The following is a 12,285-nucleotide window of genomic DNA, read 5'->3' on the forward strand; positions in this document are numbered from 1 at the left end:
TTTTGAATACGTGGCTTGTGCCGGAAGAACAGCACCATCTTCTTGCTTTGTGCCGTCCAACATCCTCACTTTGTGCCGCAAAGCAATCAACAATCTTCCCTCAAGTTCAACACAATGTGTAAATGCTGTTCTTGACAGTGGTCTTGTCTGGATGTATCAGAAATTCTACTTTCATTTCATATTAATGCGGTAATGACTAATTGATGTGAAATTGATTTGAATTAATTTATTACTCCCTCTCAGACCATGCATGCAACACAATACAGATAGTAAAGTAAACAAATACAACTTTCTTGCATCTAAACAAGCGAGTTCAGATGTGCTCATCACTACAGGATAAATCTGTTATAGCGAGACATTTTATGCCCCTCTTAACTCCTTTGGGCAGTATGTGTTCTTCGCTGTTTGTTTACCAACTTGAGCAGAACTTCAGGGAAAGTTATCAATCTAAACTTCTGTAGTTGCTTTCCTGAGGTACGGTTACAGTGTTGTGTACAGGGTTAATTCATATTATTCACAGATGATGAAAGTTTAAACAACTTGCACATACAGTACAATATTAGGTTTTCAGTGTGCATTGTGAAAGTGAACAGTGTTCAAATTAAACAGGTGGTGCATAATGTAGTAACCCAGAAGTTATATAATGAGTTCAACACCAACTTTTTGGAATACCAATGAGATGCTTAAAATGAGATTTACACAAAAATATGTCCCGTCTTTCCCTCTCTGGAATTGACGGTCTTGGTTGGACTGTAAGGGCTTAAAAAAAGCTCACGCCTAAATCTGAACTGCTCAGATTTGTCAAAGGACCACCGCCCCCGAGCAACACACACACACACACACACACACACACACACACACACACACACATACAGATAATCCTTATCTACGTATGCCACATTTTATAGTGGAGTCACTCTCCTCAAGGTTTTCATTAATGTGTTGAATCCAATCTCATTTAGTGCACTTAAAATTCACTTTATCACTCCAGGAAATCCTTCGTGTTAATATTTTAAAACTTGCCCTAAAATGGTGTCCAAAATATTAACGCATATCATGGATTATTATCTTATATATTATTGTGTGGAGTCTGCATGTTCTCCCCGTGTTAGCGTGGGTTTTCTCCGGGTTCTCCGGCTTCCTCCCACAGTCCAACTACATGCAGGTTCATTGTTGACTCTAAATTGCCTGTAGGTGTGAATGAGAGTGTGAATGGTTGTCTGTCTCTATGTGTCAGCCCTGTGATAGTCTGGTGACCTGTCCAGGGTGTACCCTGCCTTCACCCCAATGTCAGCTGGGATCGGCTCCAGCCCCCCCTGCGACCCTGAATAGGATAAGTGGTTACGGATAATGAATGGATAGATGGAATATTATGACATTTGCAAAGCAAATTAACAGCAAACTGAAGATCATACCCTCCCTCCTTCTTTCCTTCCGTCTTATTTTACTCAGATTATTATTTTACAAACACACACACACACACATCCACACTGTCTTCATGCTGAAGTATTGTGTTGCTACAGACTCCAAACCAAACATGTTTCTCTCAGGACAGAGTTATGCAATGTCCTCTTTTTTTAAGTCACTTTTGTAAAACCTTCTGTCAGACCTGAGCAAAAATATACCTGAAAAAAATTGGGTTGGAGAAAACGGATTTCATATACATAAAGTGACCTCTCACTTGTGTAGAGTATTTCATTTTCCACCATTACTTCTTCGACATGACTTTGCCAGTGGTCTTACTGTCGCCACCAGTTTTTATTGTCCAGTGTGAGTTGACATCGTACGTACAGTAGTGGTAAAACTCAGGGGAGGACATGCAGCACAGAGTTAAGAGAGCATGCATAATGTTTTATGTACAGCTCTACATGGCGTACACATTTTAAACCCACTGAACTACAACATGCCCCCTGGCCTTTTCAAACATGTATCTTCATTAATAATTCTAGGAAGATGTACTTAAAATGTACCAACAGGTGAAACATCTTGTAAAAAAGAAGATGGTTTGTCTCACGGTTGTAGTGTGCAGTTTGAAGCAGTCACCAGGCATAGCTATCTGCATATAGATATAAGTGGACAGGATGGCACAGATGATCGAGGCAGCACGTTTCTGCCTTCTTAGCAATGTGACCCGTACAGACCTCTGCTAGCAAACAAACTTTACCTGCCTCGGAGCTTTCAAACAAATCTTTATTGACAACTGTCAAAAGCCAGAACGGCCTGCAGGGGCCGACCGTCTGTGTTTTTTTTCTATTTTACATGTACAGTGTGAGCACTCAGGTGGTGGCTGACGATCGGACCGTACAGCGTGAGAACATAAATCGTGAGCTTTGGCTTTACATCGCAAACGATCTACTCATACAGCAAGAGTAGGGAGTACACAACAACATTTCTAAAATGGTACAGTGTATTAGGTAGACAGAATAAAGACATCTGTCAGCAGCGTTTAATTGTGGACACTGGTGGTTGTTAGGACGTGATTGTATTGTACAGTCTCGCTCTCATGGAAACATATCCTTGCTTTTGATGGTGCATCAACATTTCATGTGCTGTAATGCATTCACAACCATTTACCAAGACGTTATAGTTGCCTTTGAGGTATGACAACCATCCATCCATTCATCTCCTGTACCTGCTCATCCTGTGCAGCAGCATGATGGGGGTAAAGAGGCAGAACACGCTAAGAACAGGTTACTATACAGTATATTATCTAGGGCTTCTGTGAGGCTACGCTATCATATAATTCCACTGTTTGTTTGCATAAGCATCACACATTTCCCAACACATACAGTATGCAATAGACGCGTTGTTGGCACTACTAAGTGTTTTGTAAATGTATAGTAAATAATGTTGTTATTTCCTAGCCCTACAGTATGTTATTGCAGTAGGTCTCACTATGTGAAGGTGACTGCATTATACAGGATATATATTCATATTGTGTGGAGATAGCTGATGTAATCTGACTGCGGTCCATTGTAACATTCCCATTAAGAGTCGCTGACAGTTCTGGGGATTTATATGAAGAATTTAAGACACAAGGAGGAAGTTATACCATTAGTGGAGTCGACTACCCGCTCCAGATGGATGTCAGAGTATGAAGTGATTCCACACTGACAGCAAAACCAGAGTCAGGACTACCCCAGCATTATGAAGTTTAGTAAAAACATAATATATCTGCAGTAAAAATCAATAAATTAATTGGGTTTTTTGCTGAAATCGTTACATTAAACATAAACTGAAGTCAATCTGATGACTATAATGCTGTCTTTACATGACTATACTTTGGTATAGTCAAAACACAGCTGCAGGCGGAGCCTCCTTATGGCACGTGTTATATGGGCCATAAGTAATTTCAAAGCCTCTCATGCATAATTCATGTAGCATACATTTATTATGAATGCATATCTCATATAGCTCACATTTTGCTGCACAGTAAGGAGTAGTTTTGAAATCCCTTGAGATCGCACATGATCATGTACACACTTTCTCTCCTGAGTCTTTCTATCATTCTCCTTCATATATACACACACATAGACTCATAAAGAGTTCATGTGGACTGTTTCTTTAAAAACAAAACAGGAGGCAACAGAGAGTAGGTCACTCAGTGTCTCAGTGTGTGTGTGTGTGTGTGTGTGTGTGTGTGTGTGTGTGTGTGTGTGTGTGTGTGTGTGTGTGTGCATGTGTGTGTGTGTGTGTCTGTTTCACATAAAGTCTAAATATTGTAGTTCTCTTCTGTTTCACCCCTCAAGGGCTCCAGTTCCTCTAATAAGGTGAATCCTGACCTCTTTGTCCATGTAGTCTCCCGCTGAGTGGACGTGCTGGGTGTCCTGGAAATGCTATGTGTGCTTTGTGTGTGTGTGTATGTATGTGTGAGTAAATGTATGTGTGTGGGAAGGTTAAAGAGAGTGAAGGTTAACAGAGATTGAGAAGAGCGGAGGAGGAAGATTCCCTTGCATGTATACGCCTCGTCTCTGTGTCTTTTTGATGCATATGTGTGTAACCGGGGGCGGGGGGGTAATCGATATCGGAGGGAGAAAGGAAAGCTTCTGTGCTTGTGTCCACGCTGAAGTTGCAGGGAGGTGGATGCATGCAATCGTGCATGTCCTTTTTGTACAGTGCATGCTTGCATGGGTCTGCTTTGCAGCTAAGGGGCGAAACATGAGAGAGTAAAGCAACGTTGTTGAACGCTCTCTGTTACCACCGTAACCCGCTCCATAACGATCCAGCATGTCCATCTCAGTCTCACTGTGCCGTGTAATACAGCGCCGTTTCCGAGTCCATTACCACCAAATGGCTATCATTATACACCTCCCTCTCACCCCCCTCACCAGGTCTAACCGTGCCTCTCTAATCCACTCCTCCTCCTCCTTCCCTCACCTTTCTCCTATCCCCGCTCAATCTCACTTCATCCGCCTGTGACAGCCGTGGAATTGCAATCAATACGCAGGCTGCACCCAGCTGAGACATCCAAACCATCTGTAACTATGGGACCAGGGCTTCAGACAGCACGGAGGACACAGAGTGTGTGTGTGTGGTAGAATGAGTGTCAGAGCAGGCTCTGTTATTGGTGATCCATATTCATAGCTGTCACTGTGCAGGCGTCTATACTGCAGGTGTAACAAAACAAGCACAGAATTAGATGCCAGCGAGCGGCGTCGGTATGAAAACAGGCTAATATCTTGAGTACAAGAACACACTCGGTGGTCACGCGTTTTACGACCACTTGTGGATGGCCGAGCGTCTTTATGGCTGAAGGGAGCAGAGAAGGACGGAGAAAAGTAGGTCAAATAGGAAGCTGCTGATTGATAGTGATGGGAGCAGTGAATGAAGGGAGGGAGTCAGGGCAAGAGAGAGTGGGAGGACTTAGTCACTGCACAGAAGTCTCGGAACAGTGTCCAAGCAAGACACACACACACACACACACACACACAGAGCAAGATGGCAATATGGATGAGTTGTGACTCACTGTAGCTGTAAGAAAACGAGAGGCACAGACTGTTGCAACTTGACTGAGCATGTCTGCCTTTCCTCTTTTTAGCTTACGGGACATAAGAGGGAGCACTTTCAGTTTGTTTATGGCTTTATTTTTTTCTATTTAATTCCCAAGTTTGGATCATGACAATTTGTATTTTCTATCAAATCTGTAGTTAATGTCTCAACAGAAGCAGAGTTTTGTGGGTTTTTGAAAGAAAGGCCCAATTTGTAATAGCTTTGAGGTTCGTCCAATTTTATACAAATTTATCGTCTTAAAATTATTGTCCAGTTTTTTTACTTTTACATCTGTGTAGATGATGCAGGAGTTTTTAATTGTAAAATTGGGTTATGTAAGAGTGATTCTTTGAAGCATGTGTATAGAGTGCTGTGGGGATTAACGTATTTTTTGTAGGCCAACCAGGAAGTTAGCATCGCCCTGGGTTCTCTCGACAAAAAGCCAAAGGGATTTTTACATTGGGTTTTGGATTATTGCAGAAAATAAACTCTGTGGCAATTAAACATTTATGGCACGTTTTGTTCAGCAAGATCATTTTCCCAAATGAACACCACTGTTATGATTTTTAAAGTGTGAATGCAATCGCCAGAAGTAAAAAACGTTCGGCGTGATGACGTTTTGTAGTCTTATTTAGCCACTTGTTAGCAACCGCCTTTTTAAGACACAAAAAAGCTTCAGAATTCAGGATATTTACTGATTTATTTTATATTGTAGAACAAAACGTTAAAATCTCTTCAGTTTGTGTTAACCACAGACCGTATTTCAGCCATCTAACTAAAATCCCATTCAAAAAAAACCATTGACTTCCAGACGAGGGAACAGGAAGTGCTAAAATGCTAACTCATTTCCGGGTTTTAGGACTCATTCCTGCACCACTCTATAGCCAAAGCACAAGTGGCCATGTAAGGCCAATAACCAATAACCCATTGGTTCAACTGTGCTTTGTGGTTTACTCACATTACACAGTCATGAAATAAGGCAGTGAAAAAGATGTAGATAATTCCATATGCATTTCAGAGACCATTTCTGAATGTGGAATGAACTGAAATTACTTATTAAGTTACTGCATTGCAATTTGTTACTTCCCCACTCTGCACTTCCTTGTTCATAATATATGTTAAATTAAAACAACAGTTGCCCATCTGTAAGCTTTTCACTGCTATTGACAAGCTACCAATTCATCAAAGCAAAGCAAGATGTTCGGGAGATTATGACAAGAACAGATAGCTTCTCATGCCAGCAGAGAGAGAGAGAGAGAGAGAGAGAGAGTCATGGCACAACTCTTATTGGAGGCAGGCGCTCATTTACCATCCAAAGTAGCTGAGTGTTCTTTTAATATGCTTGAGTGCAGAGGCGTCTGTATGTGTACAGAGACAGAGAGGAAGAGAGATTAAAGATGAGAGAAAGTAGGTCAAACACCCGTGTAGGACACTGTGTCACCGTGTACGGGAGGATGTATCAACAGCGTAATGGCTTTGGTCTCACCCCATAAGGGTTGGCTGAAACACACAATGACAAATAGGAGATTTTTGAGCTTCATTTATCTTATGAGAGCAGCTCTCATAAAACAGTTTCTAGTCTACTGTATTCAAGGTCCTGTAATTTAAGGGTGTTATGTTTTGTGATACTATATCGGTTCTCCAAAATAATGTATCGATTTTGAATCAACCTCTTTCGATGGCCTGGCCGCTATTCCATCTTTCGGAGGAAGTAGCGGGCTCAGTTTTAAAGATGGAGTGAAGCTACTGGTATCATATGAAACTAGACAAGAAAACCAAAGGTATCCATTGGTACCAAACATGTCATTCTAGCTTTTCGGGAAGGAGGCTAAATAACGCTCCAAACTTACGCTAAATTTCAGCGAGGAAAAACTGTCATTGCCATTTTCAAAGGGGTCCCTTGACCTCTGACTTCAAGATATGTGAATGAAAATGGGTTCTATGTGTACCCACGAGTCTCCTGTTTACAGACATGCCCACTTTATGATAATTACATTTTTTAAATTGCAATATATCGCCTTGCTTACAGTATCGCAGTATATTGCAATATATTGAATCGTTACCCCTGTCTCATGATACGTATCCTATCGCCAGATTATTGCCAATACACAGCCCTACTGTATTTGTAATGTGATGAAATATTCTCAGCACTCGGTACAAGTGAACACAACATGCTGAATCTCCCATCCTCTCTGTTGAGAATAAATATATAAAAATAAGTGAAGCATATTCTATAAAATATTTCCCAAAGACTTCGCACACTGAGTTTGGCAGCTGAAGCTCCATCCCATATGCTTTGCTTTAAACATTGGTCGCAATATCGCTTGAGAGCAGAAGCCCAATGTCACAAGCAGTAACTGTCCTGTGATCCAAAAAAGGCACATCTTGGTGCTGGCAATTGTCGGTGGAGGTCAGAGTGAAAAATGTGTCGCTTCACTTGAGCGACAGATTGGTCAGTGATGGATAGAAGAAGACAAGAATACGGAGAGATGTAGCAGTTGAAGGATGCTGGAGATTACCCATCAGGTATCTGCCGTGTGGGAAAGAGACAACACACACACACATCTTGAAGTGTCTGTCCTGCCTCCTGTTCACTCTGACAGAGCGGTACAGTAGTGGCTTGGAGTGGACGTCACCTGTCACCTGTAACAATAGTCATGGGAGGACGTGTTAAAAGCACACACACTTTAGAAACATCTGTGTCTCAATGTTTTTATGGTCTATTGTGTCCTCTTCCCTTAAACCTCCAGTAGGCAGAATGCTTTTTGGCATCATTGGACAAAAATTCCATAATAGCCTTTCAGCATATTGTAATTCAAGTGCTCTGAGAGATTTCCACACCTCCTCATGGCTCTGTTTTCAGGATTTAAAAAATCTAGCCCGTGACGGGAGACTTTGACCAATCACAGGTCATTTCAGAGAGAGACCGTTCCTATTGGCTGTGCTCCGGCTGGTGGGCGGTGCTCAGTATTTCCTCAAAAGATCTCAACATAGCTGCCGGGTCACAAACTTTCTCATTTTACAGCTAAACAGTACACTACAAGATGTTTCTGTAAACATTTGAGGCGAGAAATAGGCATTACAGTAACAGAATATTGATTCATATTTGATCAGCGCTGCCTAGTTTGACCGTTTGATCGGAGTTCGCGAGTGATTGACAGCTGCTCAGAGACGGCAGACTTACGCTCGGCTCTGATTGGTTGTTTTCCTCCGGTCTGTGAAGTCTTGCAGATGCCATTAGGAGCAGCGGAGGACACAGAGGCATATGATTTTTTTTAGATTACCTGTCTCATGCACTACAGTCAGGATGTAGTGACCGTTTTATAAAGATAATGTTTTTTAATCATATTTGCTCCATTTCTACCCACTGCAGCTTTAAATCCCCTGAAGCATGTTGTCTGGCCTCACCAATTAAAAGAATAAAAGAAGAAGAAAAATGAAGATAGGAATGTCTGTACCTTTTAAACCATAGTGTGTTTGCTTGACAAACACAGACAGACATCTCTAAACACACAAAGACTGACACACAAGCAGTTGCTGGCACTGACGCTCACATAAAACTCAAACATACACACACGCTTCTGTACATGTCTTGTTTGTGAATGTAGGGCAGCAGTGGATGAGGCCAGTTAGTCACAAGTTAGTCAAGAGTTCCAAAGCCATGTCACAGTCATAAAGTCATACAGCAGATTGGAGCTAGCTGTACATTATCCCGCTTATTACACGGCTACCTACTTAAGAAATCAATCATTTCACACCAAAACGGTCCGCCAGAGTCCGACATCAGAACTGCACCCATAGCAACGGTCTGCTGTATAAGAATAACAGACCGTAGAACACCATGATTGACCAATCAGAATCAAGTAACGAAGCCATGTAATAAGATAATCTATTTGGCAAGATCTTTTTTTCTTTACTAAAGAAGGTTATCCAGATTCAACAATCTGTCATGGTCAAAACTGGAAACTAATTAACCTTCGAGTCTTGTTTATGTTTCTAGAGTAGGCAACTATCATTGGACAGAAAGGGAAAATCTTGGAGTAACGTCAAAACTAAAAGCTGCTTTTTCAATACATACTCCATGCTGTGTGTTTATAGTACCTGAAACTCTGATGTAATGCTTGGTGGAATATTGCCTTTCCAGTCACAACAACCCTTCGAGTCAAATGCACCACTGTTTATTTCTATGACAACAGTGCCAAAGGTGCTGCGGTTGCCATCCTCCTTTCTTTCCTGTATTGGAGCCCCGTGGCATTTGGCTTCGTGGAGTCCGTTATTCTCACAGCCAGCTGCAGAACAGCAGCTCCCCAAGGGGAACATGAATGCTTATTAAGTGGAGCACTGGGTCTTGGCGTAAAGTACAGTATGTGTGTGTTTGGGTGCATCGTTGTGTGTGTGTGTTGCATCCATTGAGGTGAGCCCGCTGTGTAGGTGGACTAACTGATGAGCATAGAGAAGGATGTTATATACAGCCCCTCTCTCTCTCTTTCTTTCTTACTCTTTCTCTTGTGAGCTGTCTCATTTATTCTCCAGTAAAAGAAAGTAGAATAACTTAGAAGAAACACAACCTCCTCTTCATGGACCAAGTAATCTGTAATACTGTAGCCAACAACAGAGAAGCTTCACCTCTAATGCTCTTTGTAGGTTAGCCAGTTGTAGATATCAGGAGAGTCACTGACATTTAGACACATTTAGATGATAAATAGACGGCTCTGAAAAGTGTTAAGTGTAAAGTGATTGACAGAAGTATTGATGCTGTTGATTCACAAGAAAGTGTGAAAAAGGATGTGGAAGTATGTGGCCATAAGTTTAAAGTGCAGTGCTGGTGCAGGGGGAGATATGTATATTACTGGGTGTGGTTGGGGCTGACATCAGTCATGACAAATGAACTCATGTTGTTTCTTCTCATTTAAAAGAATGGTAGGTAGGCACCAAGGCACGCTGGCGGTTTTGTGTTAGAGAGAGAGAGTACACCCCTGAGTACATCCTCCATAAAAGCTAATCCTTAGAGGATGCTGATAGCCTCCAGAGGCAGGCACAGAATCACATTTACATCACCGTAAATAAGATTAGCTTGGAAGGAGATAAAACGGCTGGGTTCTATGTTCTCTGGTCGTATAGCCATTTCCGAGTGTTGGAAATGGTTATTAGACAAAAAGCCTACATTACAGACATCGGTGTATTTTCTCTTTTTAAACAGGATCTGGTAATATGTGCATCGCTTGGTAAAGCAATTGACATAGCATGTAAGATGACCGAGCCTTGCAATATGTTCTTTCGCTCTGGTCTGACCAAATAAGTAATGCAAATGCACAAGAATGAGTAAATATGGGAACAAGAATGAGTAAAACCTATGAAACAGTGGCACTTCTTTAGTAAAACTTAATTTAACTCTGCCGCCCTACTCTACACACACGCACCTCTAATTTAATAATAATAATTAATGATAAATATGGATAATGTTTTGGGATTGCTCCTTATTTCATGAGTTATTTGGGGTTTTTATTTTATTATTACATACTTATAAATCTAAAAAAAAAAAAAAAAATGAAGCATTCGAATATTGATTTGGAGTTTGATTACCATGGCAACGGTCGAAGCTTCAAAGCATTCGGGTCAGCCCTAGAACTGGCTGGTAACCAGTTGGTAACCGGCTGGTAACCGGCTGGCAGTCGGCTGGGAGGGGAAATCTTAGGTGGCTGCATCTGTACAGTATATCTTTACATAACAAATAGTTGTTTGATGCCATATTAATGCTCTTAATCCCGTATATAGAACCTTTAAAAACATTTGTTTTTTATCTTGAAAGCTACTGTGGTCATACATGTCAAGTGGGATTTTTTTCAGTTAGGGGAATATGACTAAATGAGATGCACGCCCACGTCTCCGAACATACATGACCTTGTCTTCGGTGCTCCTTCATCCACCATGTGACATGATCCCTTTCCATGTCTTTGATTAATTTGATTATCCTCTCATCGCACAAACATGAAAGCACCTTTCATGTGTCCCGATACATACTGACAGCTTGCCCCTCTCTTATGATCACACTAATTAACCCTTCTGTGACCTTGATGCTGTCTTTTTGTTCAAGGAATCCTTTCATTCTTCTGTAAGATAATCAGTTTTGAATGTCAAACGCGCAAAAGTACGCACGTATCACGCCTGAGTCGAGATAAAGGAGCTGCATCACAGCAGGTTATGAGGTCAGAGTAAACGCGGCGTGCCTCGTTGCGGAGGTCCTGACACCATTTCCTCTCATAGGATCAATCTTCTTTTTTTTTTTTAAGTTATTTTTTGGGGTGATTTTTAAGTATTTTATTGATAGGACAGTGGATAGAGTGTTGAAAGGGGGAGAGATAGAATTGACATGCGGAAAGGACCACAGGCCGGATTCGAACCCGGGTCCACCGCTGCTAGGACTGAGCCTTGGCGTTACATGGGCGCTCGCTCTACCGACTGAGCTAACCAGCCGCCCCATAGGATCAATCTTGATCACTGGAAACTGCATCGCTGCTCCACAGCTGTGCTTATGTTGCTTTAGCATTCAGAAGGGTGCATTGTGATTGAGGTGAATGAGATGTAGAGCATGTAATCGGATGTTGTTAACCTCTACTGCATATAGCAGTGGGAAAAGTGGGGGGGTCAGGTGTGACATGTTCTTCATGTTTATGTAAGTCAGGGGGCAAGTGAGGATCCATTTGAATGAGTCAACAGCTTGATGTGGGAGAACTATAGACTGTATATAAGAAGTGGATTTAGTCACCGTGACGTCACCCATTGATTTGTGGACTATTGTTTTGAAGCCTCGAGTTCGGCATTTTGGCCGTCGCCAACTTGGCGACAACGCCTTGGTAGCGACATGTCAGTCACGAGGTAGCCACGCCCTAAAGCAGGGGGCCAACCTGTAAATTAGCATTGTGGATTATTGCAGAAAATAAGCTCTGTGGCAAACAAACATTTATGATACTTACATGTTTTGTTCAGCGAGATAATCTCTACAATTCAACACCACTTTATGATTTTTGAATGCAATCGCCAGAAGTAAAAAGCTAATGTTAGGATAACAAACTACACCACGGTCGCATTAGAGCGAGTACACACAACTAGGCTGTAAAGGCGGATGTGTCGGCGTGATGACGTTTTGTAGTCTCATTTAGCCACTTGTTAGCAACCGCCTTTTTTAACACACGTAAAAGCTTCCAAATTCAAGAGTGGGATATTTACTGACGTATTTTAGAACAAAACGTTAAAATCTCTTGAGCTCGTCTGAACTACAGACCTTATTTCAGGCAT

At 41.7% G+C, this 12,285-nt stretch overlaps 1 protein-coding gene across 1 annotated transcript in view; it reads left to right on the forward strand.

Moving 5' to 3' along the window:
* prkcaa (protein kinase C, alpha, a) overlaps positions 1 to 12,285 on the forward strand; it is a 188,303-nt gene that overhangs the window by 170,110 nt on the left and 5,908 nt on the right. The gene's annotated exons all lie outside the window — the stretch shown is intronic.

The sequence above is a fragment of the Sebastes fasciatus genome, chromosome 3 (genome assembly GCF_043250625.1).
Source record: "Sebastes fasciatus isolate fSebFas1 chromosome 3, fSebFas1.pri, whole genome shotgun sequence".
NCBI lineage: Eukaryota > Metazoa > Chordata > Actinopteri > Perciformes > Sebastidae > Sebastes > Sebastes fasciatus.